This window comes from Fringilla coelebs (assembly GCF_963513975.1).
Source record: "Fringilla coelebs genome assembly, chromosome: 3".
NCBI classification, from domain to species: domain Eukaryota; kingdom Metazoa; phylum Chordata; class Aves; order Passeriformes; family Fringillidae; genus Fringilla; species Fringilla coelebs.
In genome coordinates, this window is record NC_140030.1 from 51821307 (window position 1) to 51841174 (window position 19868).

General features: G+C 35.9%; 1 protein-coding gene across 12 annotated transcripts in view; it reads right to left on the reverse strand.

The window, feature by feature from the left end:
- The window catches only part of TRDN (triadin), a 224831-nt gene that overhangs the window by 196831 nt on the left and 8132 nt on the right, over nt 1–19868 (reverse strand). The gene's annotated exons all lie outside the window — the stretch shown is intronic.

Consider the following 19868-nt stretch of genomic DNA (forward strand, 5'->3'; position numbering starts at 1 on the left):
GAGAAAAACGATTGCCATTTATCTCTAAATAGCAGTAGACCTTCTGAAGCAACAGCACTGTGTGCAGTCCCCTTGTTATTAGATTTTGGAAACTCAACTTTACACATCCTTGAAATGTTCAGCAGGGATTAGGAAAAAACCATTGACTTATTTTTTATTGTTGAAAAAAAATTAATCTGTTCTCATCTGTTAAGTGATGACAGTCCTAAAAAATAATGAAACTTACTAGAGTAAATAGCAGGTTCCACACACTTATCTTCATTCTGGACAAGTCTACCAGTATAAAGAAACTCTTTAAAGACAATTTCAGATCTGTTCTTCCTCTGATGGAACTACTATTTTCTCTCAAATAAGTGTATTGAGGAACATTTAATATGATCATTTGCTTGATTTCTTTTATTTCAAGCTAACATGACTGTGAAAGTTGGACCAATTTTACATGTCTTAATGTACTGGCATTTACAGATTCTGAAAACAAAAGTAGTTCTAACAATAATTTACTATACTCTCTGCAAGTAATGGTGCAAGTCTGACAAGTCTTCCATGTGGAGCTACCCAGTCACTACAGCACTCAAATATGGAGTTCACCACATGCACAGTTTGAATGTATATACTGAGGAAACTTGGTTGCAGGTCATTTACCAGAGACGGAAGATAAAGGTATTTTTGGCAAACAACAGAAATGGCAATGGTAAGTTGTATAGCACATATATATATATATTTATACAGAGAGAGAGAGAGAGAGAGAGAGAGAGAGAAAACTTTGTTAATAATTGGAGCAAAAAATTCTCCTCTGACAGAAGGAGAAAACTAAGATAACTGCTTGTGGCAAGTTAGCCATCATTGTTAGATCTCACCTGTAAACGGCAATTTGCAACTACATTATAAGTCATCCTGTCAGTAAGACAGAAAACTGAAAGCAAGCTGCTGAAGAAAATGTATGTTGCTTACAAAATAGTATAACCAATTTCCCAAGAGACAGTAGTTGGCTATAGTAAACAGATGAACCAAGGTTTATCTTCTGTCAGGGAGGTATTCTCAAATAAATGCAAGAGTACTCCATCTGTACACTTACAGAATAGCTAAAGGCAAGCCAATTACATAGGCACCTAAAATACTAGGGAAATTAGGTTTTCTGAAACTTGATTTTAAAGTTATTTTCTTATCCTATTCCTATCCTATTTTATATCTTAAAATATAAACCCAAAATTATTTCTCATATGTTCTTTATATTCAGTGTAAGAAAAGAGTTCTAGGAAGCAGTGGCAATCATAGAAATGGTTCATCTGAAGGCTTTGGGTTTTGGTTGATTTATTTTTTTCAATTTTCTTCTGGTTTTGGTATTCTTTCAATTTGAAGACACCAGAGGGATCTTAAACTGACACAGACAAATAGAACTCAGCATTTAGGTAAAAAATTAATGGTGTGTTTCATCATTTTATTTTTGCAATAACAATTCCTAAAATTGTAATTTAAAGTGGAAGTTTAACCTTGATAGACTAAATTAATAATATTGTTCATCTCTAATCTTTGTTTGGAAAAAGGCATGATCTCTAAGGGCAGCTGAGACATGTAGGATATGCTGCCACAGTGAGAACAGTTGATCTTTGTTGAGGGTTCATATTCACAACACACCTGTCATCTGACATGTATTCTGAAATCTTCAAGAGCTGAGAAATCCTTACACTATTTTACAAAGATTTATTTAATAGAATCTTATGCCGGATGATAACATCTTAGAAGAAAACTTTATTTCAAATCAAGTAATCTGGAAAAATGGGATATTTTTGAGACTGTTGAGACCCATTCCTGGACCAGCTACCATAATATATCCATACTTTAATCCATTTTACTCAGGATTGTACTCTGAACAAGTTTTGGAATGTGTGAAAAGCTTCTCAATGTAAGTTTAGTGAGAAAAATCACTACATAATATCCATGTACAGGTACAGAGCCCTGGGCACCTTTTTTTTTTCTCTTTTTCTCCCTATGCAGATGTTTTTGTGGAACCTCATGTACACACTGAAAAAAACCAAGAAAATTTAGGATTCTTTGAAGGCTACCTGAGTTAAAAATAAAATTCCTTCAGCAACTGTATTCATTCTCTTCATCCTTCCTCTTGCCAGCCCAAATCAATCAACACGTCTCTGCAGAACGCGGTCATGATTAGGTTTTAGAAATTGTTGGCAACATCTGAGTTAAAAATCAGCCACAAGTAAATTAACAATAAATGAGTCTATTTATGAATCTGTCTTGTACCCACACCTAAGTCCAGAGAATATATAATATTGCTAATATTCAAAAAAGAAAAAAAGCAAGAGAGTGCCTTAGAAACATAATGAATAACCTAAATGCTGGTTTAGGGACTTATGTGTCTGTGACCTGGATATCGGGTCCCAAAGTCATTTATTATAAAGGGATAGAGATTTACCATTAGAATTTTCCTATCACACCTCTTCAGACCTCTGCAGAGTAGACAAGACCTCAAGATTTTGTAATTAAGATCACATAAATATGGAATTTGGGTCTCTAACTTAGTGATAAATGCAAGAAGTCATTAGCTGGCTACATTATCTGGCTCCAGAAATTAAGCCAATATTTACAATAATTCCTAGAAATATTCCCCATTAGAAGTGAGATATTCATGTGGAATTTAAAATAAAATTGAAATAAAAGGAAAGGCTGGATTAAAATCTATGCACAAGTATAGTTCAACCCCTCTCCACTATTACTTGGTAAAAGAAACTATGGAATGCAAATTCAGCTTTTGGGTGTCTGTTAAAAAATTTTCTTTCAAAAATGAGTACTTGAAAAGGAACACTTTGATGTGTGCTGCTAAAAAGGCTATTTGTTTCATTTCCAAACTATGAGTGAAATTCCAATTTCTATTTCAACTCTAACATGAAATGCCATCTAAGTTGTATGATAGTCATGGGAATATGCATGGAACATATAAAGAAATGTAAGTTTATTAAAGTACTTTTTTTTTGGTGTATATTATAGGGCATGGATATTCTCTTTGCTTAGTCTTTTCTGGTGTATGATAATGGTTTTATAAAACTTTTGTGATTTACAAAGAAAGAATTGGCAGAGTTATCAACTCATTATTACTCAAGGTTTTCCTGTTTCTTAAAAAAGACGCTAACTCATTTTTACATCTGAAAGAGTAGATACAAATCCTCAATTTTTTTTTCAAGCATATATGCCATAACATTCAGTATTATTAATCTTCATATAAAGAAATGGAAAAAATTAGATTTTTTCACTAAGCAAAAACTTGTGACTAGTACTACAGAACAAATTCCTAATGTTGTGAATATATCAAATTTTTCAGTATAAATTTGCTGAATTATAAAATTAAAAAAAAATAGCTTTTTCTCTATGTCTTTGAAAATGTAAAAAATTTATGCATATAAAAGATATAATCAAGGAGGATGATTTTAGTATAGGATTTAGGCCTCAGGAGAGGAAGAAAATTTGGATGGTTTAGTTGTTAAGTGTCTCAGAGAAAGGCCATCTTAATTTTGAAAAACATTCACATGAAAGTTTTACTTGTAGGCTAACATTCCTTTAAACCTTATTAACAGTCCTTATTCAGTGACAGATAATTTTAAAATATTTTCTCAATGAAAAGATTCCTAAAGTAGAAGATGAGTTAGTTTAAAAATCTATCCATATAGACTATGTCTAAAATATTTCTTTACACTACTTGCATTAAGCTTCTAAACACATAACCCAAACCAGGAAGAATACATTAATTATAAACTTAAGCTAGTAAAATTATAAGCTTAAGCTAAGTAAAAAATATTGTCTACTGAGAGACATATTTGTAAAATTATCTTAGTATAAGGTTCCAAATTCTAGAAAAAAATTCAAACTACACATTCTTGGTCAGAGCACAGAATCAGAGAATCCTTTATGTTGGAAAAGTTCTTTAAGATTATCCAGAACCAAGCCATAAAGTCTGAGGACTGCCAGGGCCATCACTAGACTGTGTTCCACAGTGCCACATCTTTTAAAGTTCTCCAGGAATGGTGAACTTCCCTGGGCAACCTGTCCTAGTGCTTAACCTCTTTTTCCATGAAGAATTTTTTTCCTAATATCCAACCTAAATCTCTTCTGGCAAATCTTAAGGCCATTTCCTCTCATCCCATTGCTTGTTACTTGGGAGAAGAGGCCAAAGCCCACCTGGCTACAGCCTCCTTTCAGGTGGTTTTAAAGAGTGATAAGGTCTCCCCTGAGCCTCCTTTTCTCCAGGCTAAATAACCCCCAGTTCCCTCAGATGCTCCTCATAAGGCTTGTGCTCTAGAATCTTCAACAGCATAGAATGCAAATTTATCAATCATTTTAATTGACTCTCATTGCACTTTTCCAGTCAACATTGGCATAAAAGGAAAAAAAAAGTGTTGTAATGTCTGAGTTCCTCTTTCTGGACAAGTTTCTGCCCTACGTATGGATGGGGAATCCATTTCCTTATGTTTTTGGAATGTGAATTTTTCAGAAGTTCATAGCTCTCTCAATTCCTGTGTCTGATTTATAATGTTAGACATAGGGTTCAGCCGAATTTGGCAGTGGAAGACTAATTAACATGTAAGAAGACTTCAGCAGAGCAGTCCTCAGAACTCAAGGATATGAGAAGAAAAACTTTCCACTTGTTTTAATGACATGATCAGTCCTGAAAGCTTTCATAATGTTAAAGCTTTGCCTCAGTGCAGTTCAAAAGATTTTTATTTCAAGTTTAAAAAAAATCCACCATCTTGAGGAGGCCCCTCAATGTTATTATTGCTAACTGGAACTGAAAGTGAGCTACATCAAGGAAAAATTTTGACCTGGTTGGAATGAGAGTTTCCTTATTACCTCCCATGGATTCTAAACCAACTAATCTTTAGCATCTGCTGTAAACATGCACAAAGTCATCACAAAAACATTCAGCCATGCTTCACGAGCTGTAACACCTCCCCACATTCTCTGTAGAGCAGATCCATATAGCTCCAGTATTCCTAGCCCACAGTAACAGCAGGTGCTGCAAAGTTTCCACCCAGCCTGAGCGCCTTGTGCGAACATCAGACACTTGCAGGACCTCTATAATGTTCCTGGCATCTTGCCTTGACCTTCCTTATTTTGTGCTTTGCTCTCTGACTGCTGGTGAAGACAAGAACAAAGTTGCATACCTACGCCTGAAGTTCAGTCATGGAAAGGATATTTATGCATGTTTGTCCTAATTTTGTCCCAATGGTTTCCCTCTGACAGAAAATTCCTTTTTTTTCATATGTATGAAATAGAGATGGTAGCTGGTATTGTGTCCTAAACAACATGTCCTGCATTCACAAGTTTTCTAATTATGCTCAAACATGTCCATATAAGCACAATGTTCTCTTATTCATTAAGTCTTTATATAGTCTCATGTCATATTCAAATTGTGGAATTGTATTTTGTGTATTTTTATAGATTTTCAAATCTGGATTTAGTTGCCCCTAGTCTTCTAATTATCTCCCCTCCAGTTCACATTCCTTGCAAAGCCATATTATTTTCATTCTGAAAAAAAGAAGCAATGGGAATGTCCTAACTTTTGGCTTTCTGCTCCTCTACATTAAACATAACACAGGTTTCCCATGAGTATAGTTGCCTTCTTCAGGTTTTTTTAAAGATTTTTCTACACATTCAGCATATGTACAAAGTTCCTCGAACATTTCCTGCTTGGATTTTAAGAATACCTAAGCCGCTGCTACTTTCTAATTTCAGTAAACTTTCAAGCAATTGTCTGATATTTCTTTAGTATTAGTAAAGCAGTTTCAACTCATAAATTTTCCAGTATAATAAAAAGACATAGAGATGTTCTTTGCAGCAGAAGTTGATGGTCCTTTCTAAATTTTTAATAAAGCTTTTGAGTGACTTAGTTATTCTGCCTACATGTTTGCAAGATTTTGCTGGCTGTTATATTCTAGTCAAAGGCCTATTCATCACCTAACATTTCTTTATTAATTTCCTTTTCTATTATATCAATATAGTGCAGCTTCAGCTCTAATAATGTAACTGCTAATAAATAAAAAATGCATACTTTCACATCTATTGAAAATTAACACTTACTTTACAGTCAATATTTCAGCCTTACATCTTACATTTACTATATTCTTATGGTCATGTAACTGATAATCTTTCTCTCACTAACACAATCCACACCCCCAGAGCTACAATACATTCATAATGCTTTGATAGATGCATAATGCTCTTACTGTGGATGACAAGAAAACACAGATGTATCTAATATAATTGAATGAGTAGCAATGAGTAACATTCACAATATGAAATTAAGGAGGGCCTGAAGACATTGTACCAATTATTTTTCTGGGTTTGGTTTGTGGTGGTCTTTTTTTTGTTATGGTGGGTTTGGTTTGTTTGTTTGTTTTTTGGTTGGTTGGTTTGTTTGGTTTTTTGTTTGGTTTGGGGTTTTTTGTTTGTTTAAGATACAGCTTTATTTAGACTTTAGGCCAAGTGCTTTGTAGGAAGTGTGGAATAAACTCTATAGGATGATCTTAAAGAACTTTATTTACATACTACGCAGCATCCTGTGCACTCTCAGGACCTGACCAGGCAGGGAACTTCCAACAGGTAAGTGGAGAAAAGCTAAAGTGTTTTTATGGTTCTTACATCATTGGAAACTGTGACAATAAGATATCAGCCTCACGTACAGCCAAACCTGAACAACAGTCCAGATCAACAGTTTCTTTTTATTCATCTTGCTGGTCAGGGCAGGAGCAGTATTAGTTTTTAAGGGACATCCATGAGACATGTGTTATAAGAGAGAGCTGTAACATTTTGCCTGACCACAAATAGGCATGCATAGGTTAGGTGGTCTTCACTCCATTTGCAAATGTTCAGACCTGGAGCACTACAACACAAGAAGTCTCTTTGGTATTTACTCTTCAGAGGGTGCTATTCCCTAGTAAACCACTAAACAAGTGAACATAGCAGACCATTCGACATCAAGCGCTTGTTAAAGTCACCATTCCCATGATCAAGTATTGAAAATGTTGATAACAAGTCTGCATGTATAAAAAAAGTGTAAGATCTATTTGTCATGGAGAAATATTGGCATGATTCGTATCATTTCTATATTTCTGTCCAAACTGATCCTTCAATTCACATCACCTTTAGTCAAGAGCTACTATTTTCAGAAAGAAGTATAGATTAAAAAGAAATAGACTGCTGAAGAATTTGCAGATTCATATAGTGGATATTTTCACAGGTAACTTTTAAACAGAATAAATTCTGATTATAAATTCAGAGGCAAACAAGCCAGTAAAATGATATTTGTACAAGAGATCCACATAAAATTAATAGCCTGTATGTTTGGAAGTTCACATTATTAATATCTATGTCCAAAAAAAAGTCTTCATTCAATTCTGGTTATAAAATCACTGAAAAATAAAATAATTTACTATTTCCTTATCTTCCCTCTTCATGGCCCTGGCATTTAAGTAAGTTGTAAAGCTAAAACAAAAGTTATTTTGTTTCTTCAACCAAAAGTAAATCAGAAAGCTACTAAATGTTAATAAAAGACTCAAAATATGTGCTTTTTCACATAGAACACTTTTCTTTTTCAGCTAATGAGACACCACTACAGTTCTAGTTTTATTCAAAACGATTCAATCATTGTGGGAATAAAAGGTAATATTTCTATATTTAATGTGGCAGGAAACCTTGATTCTTTCAATTAAAATAATGAAAGGCATGAAAGAAGTAGAAAGATTGAAAGCCAACATAGATAGTCCTGACTGTGGCTGAAAACAGGTGAATCTTTTCCAAAACCAAATTCAGAGTTTTAGCAAATTTCATGCAGACAACATTCATTAAAGGCATATGTAAGTGCATCTACTTTTTGAAGACTTATATAATTAGGCAAAGTAAAATTATTCTCTACAAAAACCTTAAAGACAACAAGAGTTTTGTTATTAGTAATAGCAACAAAGGCTATTTCAAAGGCATTGACTGAAAATATTCAACGAGTTGGCAAATGTAAAAGAGTTTACAGTAAACACCAAAAGCGGAATAAAAATAGGAGCAAGATAGGAAAATAGCTTTGAATGTTATCTTCAAGAATTGGAGTATAGAGTATGCATTCTGTGAAAGCTGAATATATTAGCTGAGTTTTCATTTCCACTAACTTGAACCAGTTCAGTCTATGGGAACGTGGGTCTCACTTGAATATTCGTTAGAGACAAGTGAAAAAAAGAAAATTGTTTTAGTGAGGAAACTACTGAGACAGCTATTATATTAAAATATGCTTTCAACAAAACCTGAAGTTTCTGAATTTTACAATATGCTTCTACAACCTAAACTTTAAGACCAGGTGCAGCTCTTCAGTGAAGAACACACAGTCTGCACCTTCATTTCTCTGTCTGCAGAATACACAGCATATTCTGATTTAAAGTGTGTTAATGTAGCTCATGCTTATTTTATATTTACTTAATTAAAGTATACCCTAAAAGAGAAGGGGCTTTGGTATTGCTTGCAAGAGAAGAGAAGAGAAGAGAAGAGAAGAGAAAAGAGAAGAGATCGTGCACAACCAGGACTTCACATGCTTTTGTAAACACTCAATTTTTTAGCACACTTTATATATTTTTTTTGTTTTGACACCTACTATTGTGCAAAAGAAGAAAACCTATTGGTGTTTTTTGGGTTTGTTGCTTGGTTGGGTTTTTTTTCAGATCAGAGATTGATTTCCATATTACAAAGCAAACTACAAGCTGCTCACCAGACAACTGAGAAAATGAGTAGTCAGGGTGGGAAGAAAATCCAAAGAATTTTTTAAGGACTGGCAAGCTTTTATTTCGCTATTTCTTTCTAATCTTTAACACAGGGACCTAACATTAATCATAACTATTTTTATGTCCTGTGTGCCCACAAGACCCAGAATTCAGACTTCTGCAGAACTTTTTTGCAGACATTGTACAGGACAAGAGGAAAGGTCTTCCTTCCTGCTAATTTGCATAAACATAGAAAAGCGGGGAGATGTGGAATTGGCTAAAAATTAGATTTCTGGGCTAGAAAACAGACACATGTTATAAGGTACTTTTTTTCTCTTAGTTAAATAGTTTCACCTGAAGAACAGCTGCTTCCTCCAGTGGGACAAGACCAACACTGGAATTGCTCCAATGAAACCAACGTACATCTGTTCTCAAAAGAAGATGTAATACATATCTGCCTACCTGGGCATTTTCAGGGGAAGATGGAGCATCTGGAAGTTAAAATTGTATTCACATTTGAGAAATGCCAAGAATATGTAAACAGGTTGATGAAAGGACAGAGGGGAAAGTGGCAGAGTCTGCAGATACAAGGAATCAATGATTACAACTTCATGATATTTTCAAATAAATATTCTGCATTCACAGCTCTGAGTGTCTCAATACCATAGAGAGAACAATGGAGAGGGTTACTTAAAATTTTATGTAAGGTTTGCAATATCTAAGACAAATTTCTGCTATGCTGAAAAACTATTTTAGAATATAAAGTTTTCTGATATTTGAGAATAAACTCAAAAACACAGTATCTACAAGAACTAAGAAGCACTGTGCTGCCTGTTCTGCTTGAAGCAGCACTGATTTGAGGTAGCAGAAATAAGATTTAATAGACAGGATGATTAATGGGAGTACTGAAGTTGGGGAAAGTGAGGCATGAAGGTGGGTTGGAGAGGTGTGTGCCTGAGGAGAGCACCACTCAGCTTCCTGCTTCCTTGCACCTGGGGACATGGGACAACCACAGCCATCCAGCACTGAAAGGAGAGGCATCCCACTGCAAATGGCTCTGGCAGGGAGTAGTGAGGAATCTCATAGGTCCTGAAGCCTACCAGATGCAGCCATCTCCAGAAGAATAAAGAGTACATTAATCACTTTTCTTCTTCTTTGTGTTACTCATGTAAAAACCCAGTCATCTAGCAGAAAATGTAATGCACAATTTAGATATCAGATCAGCTCAAGTGAGCACTAAAAATGTTCTCCAGAATTTAATCACAGAATCACAGAATAATTTAGGGTTGAGATCTCTGAGATTACTGAGTTCCAACTTTGATCACCACTTTGGCAACTAGACCATGGCACTGGTTGCCATGTCCAGTTGTTTCTTGAACACCTCCAGGAATAGACTCCACCACCTCCCTGGGCAGTCCATTTCAATGTATTACAATCCATTCCATCAAGAAATTCTCCTGAAGTCCAGCTTCTACCTCCCCTGGTGCAGCTAGAGGCTATCTCCTCTTGTCCTGTCACTTGTTGCCTGGGAGAAGAGGATGAACCCCATCTCACTATAACCTCTTTTCAGGAAGAGAGAGATGAGGTCTCCCCAGAACCTCCTTTTCTCTAGGCAAGGGATGGTGCTTTTGGACAGTTGTAGAGTTTAATATTCACTTTAGTAGCACACTGAAGCTTAAAATAATTACAAAAAATATTGAATTCTATAAAATATATAGGAAATCAAAGAATCTTTAAATTATTTTAGGATTCTAGTGTAAAGACTGTTTCCAGCTGCATGAAGTAAAATCATTAGACCAATGTAGCCCTAAGCACAATCACAGGAGAAAAAGTATTAGAGATCCAGTGCCACTTTACAGCCCTGACAGCCTCCACAGATGTGGCATTATTTCTGATCTATACTTAGAATGACATACTGAAGAGTGGATAGCAACACTGTTGTAAAAGTTTTACAACTGACTAACTTTCCCTTTTATGAAACTATCCTTAGCATTCACAGTATGAAATGCATTTTCTATCTTGATTGATGAATTAAACAATGGCAAATATATGCTGAAAAGGAATTTTATACTAATTAGTATTTAAGAAAAAATCCTAGTTCACATCACTGTTTTCTCTGTATAGTTAAAATTATCTTAATTCATTAACTCTGGCAAACTTGCTGATTCCCCTTCCCAATACACTAATATCTGCATAGGCACACTTTTATTCACATTTAATTTTAATTTTAAATGTATGCTGAAACCTCATCAATATTTGTAGCTAACCTTGCCAAGATTTCCCAAAATTGTGTTCTCACATATCTGTAGCTGTTTTCCACATAATTTCCAAAGTTCCTTTTTTTCCAGAATAACAGTGACCTAGCAAAATTTCCCTTGTGATTGTTCTTACATGAGCTCTGTATAAAGAAAAGAACACATCCCTGGATACTTCTGGTTCGATAGGAACTTGCAGGCAAAATACAATCAAGTTGTATTACAAAATCTATGGATATCTCCCTTGTGATAAATGAAAGGAATAGGCATGGAGCTGTGTCTCTGAGAGAGGGACACACTCCACTTATGTCTGGAAGGGGAAGAAAGGGAGAGAGTAAGCTGGGAGAGAGTAAGCTGTAAGAATTTTCACTTCTACTCATCTGGAAATTCATCATTTCATCTGGTTTGCTAACAGCAGAGTAGAGTGTTACATTCTCCAGAGCATTTCACATGGCTTCTATGTAATCAATGCAAAATCACAATGTTAGAGCAAGAGATGCATTTTAGGATAAATATCTCACATGGATTAATTCTGCTTGAGCATCTGATAATAGGGCAGTTTTGTTTTTTTTCTGGGAAAAAAAATGCTTGTATTTATTTTTAAGTTGTTGTGCCTCTTACTAAAGTTAAAATTTTATCAAGCATATTTACTGATTAAAAACAAAAAGAAAAGGTTTTTGTGCCTTTCCATTTTTGAATCAGCAAAAAAAATTGTATTCTCAGAATGCACTTTCTACTGCAAAATCACATCTTCATGGACTTAATAAAGTGTGTGATAAATTTAGGGTAAAGCAGCAGTTGTTCTGCTCCAACTCATAGGATGCAGGCAGCTATCTAGTCATGGAGCTGGCCCAGACAGGCAGGGTTCACATTCAACATCTATCACAGATCTTTTGCTATAATACTGTTATGCTAACACTCATGGTAAAAAAAAGCAAAAAAAGCCAAAAAACCCCAACAAACCAAATCAACAGTAAATACATAAAAGGGTCAGTCTAACTTTGGTTGCCTTCCTGTAAAATGCTCACATTTTCTACTCCTATCATGAACGGTGATGCAAAAACTTCCAGGAAAAAAGAGTTCTAATGTTTTCCTTAGAAAAAGCCATTGAAATTATACTAATTTTTAATGTTGTAGTTACAGTTAAAATGTTGGGATTATAAACTATTCAATGTATATAACATGAACTGTACCATATACATGGCTTATCACCTCTTTGGGGTGTTAAGGTATGTCCTACACCAGAAGTGTTCATGTACCAATACAGCTGACTTCAGTAAGAGTTGCATGGATAGGTCTGAAATCACAATTAAGGTCCTACGTGCTACAGGAGAAAAAGGTCAATGCAAAATAAGGACCTTAACATTTGAATAGATGTATTAAATTATGCCTCTAGAAACAGTAAAACAGTTACCAGAAAACTATATTTATGGTAATTGTGTCAATTGTGAACAGCCTCTCAGCAAAGACTGCAGCAAGATTTAGCCTTCCTGACATGCACAGAGAGCCACAACTTAAACCTACATAATGGAATATAGGAAAAAATTGACTTCATTTACATACCAAAGGAGGCTACAAAGGCTTAGATTCATTGTGCCTTTGACAATTTGACTCCAGGCAAAGGTACAGAGATACTTTTGAAGTTGTGAGAACATAAGCACGTAGAGGGAGTAGCAGGTCTTTACTCATTACATATTTGTAAAGGATTTTTTAAAACTATCTTTGAAGATAGAAAGAGGAGACTTCTCCAGTGAGAAAGTTTTTCTGTGCCTGGCATTTAATAGTTTCCTTTCTTATGGTAAATGCCTTTGCATGGCACCAAGCAGAAGTTCTAGACCAGATACAAGATCATACTGTGCTCTCAGACTTATTATAAAAGAAGGTCAAATCTGCCCCTGGACTCAAGTGAGGCTTATTCAAGACTTAAAGGCACAGCTTTTTCGTTCTGATTTGTAAGGATAAAGCTCAGCACTGACTACGATTTTGAGCAACTGAACTGATTTGAGTGAAAGTGTAACATAGGTAAGTTTTAGCATATGGACTATTTGGGATAAAAAAAAAATAGGTACCTCCTGTGGTTTTTTTTACTCTTTTGCCTGCTCTGCATAGCATGAGCTGTTTTGTTAGCTCATCTCTTTTACTCAAAATATAATGAGACTAAAGAGTAATAAGTAGCTGCCTGTTACAGTGCGCTTTATGATTTCGTCTCATTATGTTTTGCATTTAGAGGAGGGGGACAAAAAAAGTATCAGAGGTTATGAAGAAAAGGACAGAACATGGGACAATACAACATCTATCAGCAATGTCCTCTGCTATTTCTGCTACCTATTGGTGTCACTATTTCTACCATTAGTCAAAGATTTGGTAGCCATGTACTTGCTTCACAATTCCCAAAATAGACTTTCTTGCATAAATCAACTGTGCTGTAGGCACATATTAGGAAAAAAAACCAGAAGCTAAATCCTTCTGGTCCCTTTTGACCACACAGAGCTTAAACACACTCCCACTCAGGAATCTAAAGTCTCAATGGCTTGTTCCAATGCACTGAAGCATGACATACTATATAAAGCTACAGGGATGTGACTAAAACATTAAATATTTTTTAAAAATGCTTAAAGTTGACAAGATAACATGATAGTGGGATCATATGGATAATAAGCACCCCTGGTTGTCCATAGCCTTAAGCTAAATGTTGATATGCAGTGACTTCATATCTTCTTGCTTATCTGCTTCATGCACTGTATGACCAGTCTGATCAATGTAAAGCAGAAAGGACATGAAGCCTGCCTGTCTCTGCAACTTCTCTTTGACCATACCTTTGGTTTGCTTTCAAATCAGCAAAAACTGTGTTCCTCTTTTACACTTCTCTGAAGATATTTCAGTATTACTGCTCAACAATTCTCCTTTTCAAGACCCACTAAAATGAGGCTGCAGTGGGGGGATAAAGGCAGGGAACATAATTGCTGATGTTTTTTGAATAATAAACTAAAGTTTTCTATAAATGTAACTTAAAAAAATGTCCTTTAAAATTAAAAATTAATTTAAGAAAACCCTGTGCTAAGGGCCATACTTTCACAAAACTACAATTTTCCATTACTATTTATAGAAATCACACTTATTTAAATAAACAAACAAACAAAAAAAGAAGCTATGATCAAGCCATTACAGTTGTTAAAGAAATCACTGAACTGTTGGAAATCACTGGCTAAGTAGATGCAGTCAAGTTAGGGCAGCCTTTTCTTGAGAGTATAACCTGTTTGCAAATGCAAAGAATCTGTTCCTAATTTCAATTTATTTTACTATTTGTACTCAATTATTATCTTATTTATATCAAGGACTAATGAGGATTTTTAAAAAAGAAAAGTAGATTTTTGTAGATTTTTTTTCCCTTAACCTTTGAATAAAAATTACATGAAAGAAAATGAGCTCTCTCAGTTATGTATTCCTATAGGATGCAGTGGCCAAGAACCTAAATTAGAAATAGCACTATATTTGTTTAATAAATCATTTAACTTATCAAGAGAGCTTATATTTAAAATGGACTTTTTCTATTTAACCTATTTCTATTATCTAAGTATGTAAATATACACATATAAACAATTTTGAAATGCTGGGTTTGTACCATTTTAATTGAATTAAAATTTCCATCCTAATGAAGCTTGACAGAAACCACAAGTAAAAACGAGACTATTATCCAGCAAAAGAGAAATGCACCATTTACCATTCTCCAGCATTAAAAAGCAACAACAACAAAAAAAATCCCAGTATGAAAAAACTAAGAATCTGGATAAATGACTCTCAAAATATAGTATTTTTTTATTAGACAGATATTTAGGTTATATTTCTCTCTAAAAGGCACAAATTTAGTGAGAAAGGCTGTATTTGGTTGCCATATTAGTCTTTTTTGGGAAAAAGAATGATAGATGACATTTGCAAAAAACTTGGAAATTGCTATTTTGAAATCCCAGTTTCTTGTTTGTTGATTTAAATCGTGACTAAAATTGACGATCTAAAAGTATTTTCAATCATTTGGATTTAAAGCAATTCACCCTCTACTACTGCAATATGGTTTACCTGGTAAAATTAGTAGTTTGCATTAGTTCAGTCCATTTAAACAGAGAAGAAACCAGTGACTGTCAGCACCAGAAAGGAAAAACTTTTTCATTTCTGTAAATGGATGAGCTGCTTCAAATGAGGTAACTCTGCTTTGTTTCTCTCTCCTCAGTATGTCCTGAGCTGAAGCCAGACTCATATTATGAAATGTGTTAAAGTAGAACAGTTTCTGCTTTCCAGAACTGAGAAGTAAAAAGAGAATAAATGTACCTCTTACTCAGTATCTATATTGCAGGCAATGAGTGACAGTACTCAAAATATTTCTAGACTAGATTTTTTTTCAATGTTTAGGTCTCCAAAACTGTAGGTTGGGACTTCTGAGAATGTAAGCAGTTGCACAGATTTCATTTTTAGGTCAGCAATAACTGATTTTCCTAATAACTTGAAAACACTCGTAGGATTTTAAATACATTTCCCGTTATATAAGTAACATTAAAATATGCTCCAAATACTTAAGACCACAAGGCTCTTTGTGATCTTTCAGAAAAAAAAAAAAAAGGTGAATAAATATTCAGGGCTACAGTCCAGCTGTTTGCCCACAACAGGAGCTAACTGTACACGCACAGTTTTAGCCTGTCATGTAATAACATGATGCATCAGCTTGGCCCTCTGGTTTGTAGGTTTTCAGTCTTCCTGCTCTCCAGAGCTAAGCCCCTGACTCCTTTATAGGTTTTTAGTCTTCCTGCTGTCCAGAGCAAAGCCCCTGACTCTCTAAGGGGCTACCTAAGGTAATGAATGGTGTGTAAGTGTAGCCTTGTACCAGCTGAAGGTGCATAAATACTGTATTGGCTTTGAGTAGAGTTGTCCACAAATTCTTAAACCTAGAAGTCAAGCTAACCAATCTGGCCTCATGCTTGCCTCAACAGGCTGTGTATGAGAAAGCACCAAGGCTGAAACCAATGCAGCATGGTTGTACAGGCCCACAGTCACAGGGGAATATAATTTTTAAGGAATTTCGGTAAGAATTTGGAGCTTCTGTTCCCCACTAAGATTTTTTCACAGGCCAACCTGGGTTTTCTGACTTTCTTTTTTTACTTTGTGCAATTAGGCTGTTGATTTTACTTGGTTGTTCTGAACAAGAACAGACAGATTCCTTCAAAAATCATAGCTAAAATTTTTGCATTTTCCTTACTGTAGGAGGATGCAGCATGGGTAAATGAGGGTGGTACAGAAGGTAATCTTATCCCCCAATGAGTTGCAGCTGGACCAATTACTAGAGATTAGAAGCAGGCCTGATCTTAACAGGCCACACCTGTACCAATAAGAACAAGTGGTATAAAAGAGTGGATGGGTGGGATCTGGGGGAGTCAGGTGAGTGCTGCAAGGACCAGGGACAGGCAGGGCATAGAGGAGCTGCAGTGCCAGAAATTTTGACAAGGTATGAAGCCCTGGCAATGTGAAATCCTTGTGCTATAATGATGTTAGAGCTCATGCTGTCTAAGATGACACTTACCCTGCTGTAACAGGTACACTATCTTCTTCCTCATCAACATTCAAAGGCAGAAAAAGAAGACACCTTTTCATTTTGAAAATTTGCTAGGTGCAAATAGGTTCTATATAAACATCCTAGCTCCAAGCATAAACAGCAGTAAGAAAGGAGCGTAAGAAACACCTCTTATGCCTTTAGTCATCAAAATGAAGCATCTAATCCAATTTATTCATCTAGGCCCCTCTTGCAGTCAGCACAACTGGCACATCTAGCAGCAACTCATGAATCACCATGAGAAGTAGCTATCTGCCTCTTGCTTCTAGTGTGCCTTCATTAAACATTTTGCCAGTTGAATACCTCTGTTAGCTTCTGACCATCACACTCCTGAAATAATTGGGATTTTACCCTCTGGCTCTTGGATGTTATTTCTCATACATTAGCAGTTTCATGTCTGCTAATCTTCAAGCATACACATCTTTTTGACTTTTGAAATGGTTTACATCTTAAAACTTTTCATAGTTATCCAATAGCCTGAGAAAAGGGCTGAAATGCAGAAGCTAATTTTGATTTTGTCACTGACAGGCTGTATGTAGCCTTGGGGCTAGCCTGTCTCCTTGCAGCCTGCTCCCAGACAGAGGAAATATGTAGTTGCACAGCTCTCAGCAGCAAAATAAGGACCAAACTGTGACTCATTGTCACATTTCTATTTGACTCCTGCTTCTCTCTTGCTCCATTGGGGAAAAAAGTTGTGGCAGACAAACAGCTGGCACAGGAACCTTGTCTTTCTCCTCTCCTCACCTTCCTGGATTAGATCAGTGCACAGTCTCGGGAGCATTGCAGCAAGCAGAGCTGAGTCTCTGTTCATTCTTCCCTGTGTGGGAGGATGAAGTGCCAGGGGATGCCCATCAACCTTGCACTGTGACCTGCAGGAGATTGGACTAGAAAGGACCAACTACAGGGCTGGTGCTGGGGCTGTTGAGCACATACAGATTAAGCTGTACATTGGCAGAAGCCATTTCTCAGAGGTGTCAGCCTTTTGCTGTTCATGTTTCAGTGGTGGCAGCTCCAACTACATCTGCCACTGAGTCCAGTCCAGTCCCTGTGTTCACAGGCACAGTGGAGTAGCATAGTTTGAGACCCATGGCTTTTTAGACAAAGTCTTAAGTGGACCCCAGAAAAGATCCTGGCTGCTACAAGAATACTCAGAAATGGCTTAAATGTAATAATAAGAAGAGCAATAATTATTATTCATTGACTAATAATAATAATATGACTAATAGTAATAATAATATTAGATCCTGAGAGTATAGCAAAGACAGAGTACTTAGTCCCTGTACTGACTCTTTGTAGTTTTTTTAAATACAATTTTAAGGACTTCCACTTTTTAATAGTACATTTCTGTGATGGCAATGACATGTAATATGAGAATGCTGAAGATAATCCTTTGGAATCTTCTCCTAAATACTTGACAGCTAGAGACATAGGACCTGCCAACTTTCTAAGGACATTTATGAATTGCTGTCTTCAGGGATCTCATTTTGTCTTTCACAGTGTACATTTCACCTGTATTTCCACAACTAACAATTTGTAGCTGTGTAAAAGAATAAGTAGCACTTGTGGGTTTTGGTGCAAGTAGACAGGGCAGGGTAATTGCTTATTGGCTACATATTTAAGTTATTTAATCTCACTGTCATTATCATGCTGTTGACCTGAGAGAGCTCCCTGTTGCCTCTGTTCATCTCTGAATAGATTGTTGTCCTGACACAGGCTGTCAGAAGGAGAACCCTGAGACGTGCACCTGCACACCCTGCCAGGCCTGGGCCAAATCTCTAAACCACACTGCCCATGGCAGTGCCTACATCCCTGTTGTGCCCTGCTCTCTGATGTGTCAGGATGGTACCCCAAAGGCAAGGAGCCCAGGAGTCTGGCTCTGTGACTGACAGTGGAAAAAAAAGTTATAAATACCTATTGCAAGGAGCAAGTGGTATAGTCCTAGCAAAGTCATGAAGAGCCCAGCAAATCATGGGCTGGGATGTGGAATGGAAAGCAAAATAAATTGTGTGAAGCAACAAGTAGTTGGATAGCTTTTTGTTTATCCAAACTATATGTTGCTGGAGTTTATATCTAAACTTGAAGGTTGTGAGTGCCAGTACTAGCCCCAGAGGAAAACAACCTGCGGTGAAACATTAGCTCCAGGCTGAATTATTACTTTTTGCCATAAATAACATTTCCGTCTTATGGCTACAGTGTTTAAAAATCAGTCAATCGCTACAAGTGCATTCCAAGTACATGAAAACAAAACAAAACTAAGCCAAACATAACTAAACTAAACTAATTATAGTGTCTATTTCCCTGTCATGTGGAAGGTCAGCTTACTGGGGAGCTAATGCCCTTATCATCTAAGTCTATGCTTCGTACAAAAAGCCCCACAGAAGACACACACCGTTACAACTGTAAAAACACTGCTGTAAAAACACTATACAAACAAAAAAAATCAGGCTCTATTTTCTTTCATTCCATGGTCTTCTTTTTTCATTTTAGAGTCTTCAATTTTCTCTCTTTAACAAGCTAAATGACTGAAAAGTCAGACTGGCTGTAAAGTCTTATATTTTTTGCAATTAATTTTGGACCAAAAATCTCACTAATTTGGTTATTTCACAGATTTGCCTCATAAGAGCTAGAAAATAACCAATGTTTCCAACAAACCTTGAAAAGAGTATCTGAATAAACCAGTGTTAGTATTTGGGTTAGGGCTGTCAGGCTGAGCCACCTGTTTTGGCAGTATTTGCAGCCAGAAGTAAATTATAGATCAGTCCAACTGCTGATTAAAAAATCACATTGCCTCCCTGATGTGGCTAACCAGACATCAAGCGTGGATTGCACTACTTGACACAATCCTAACATCAGCCCTTAAGAAGGAACAGGATCACCCTCTAATAGCACTTAATGCAGATCCTCTTACAAGCATGAACAATAAAAAATGGAAGATGAGGACATCTTTCATGCACTGAAACACAGCCTAATCTTGAGAAGCAGAATAAAGTAGCTTTCAGAAGACTGTTTAAAAGCATTTTTTAAATTTTTGTCATTATTAAATTCAGATAAACAGTGGAAAAAAAGAGTAAAATTCAATTAAAATATTCAGTATTAAAGAGGGTTGCATTTTATATATATCCTCCCTTCTGACTTCAGCTGATAAAATATTTTTATGCATCTAAAATGTACTTTGAATATGAACGTTCAGGAAATATTAAAGTACATGAAACATTCACATTTTAGAATATTTATTTATTGGTTAATACAATTGCCTTTCATTTCTGCAGG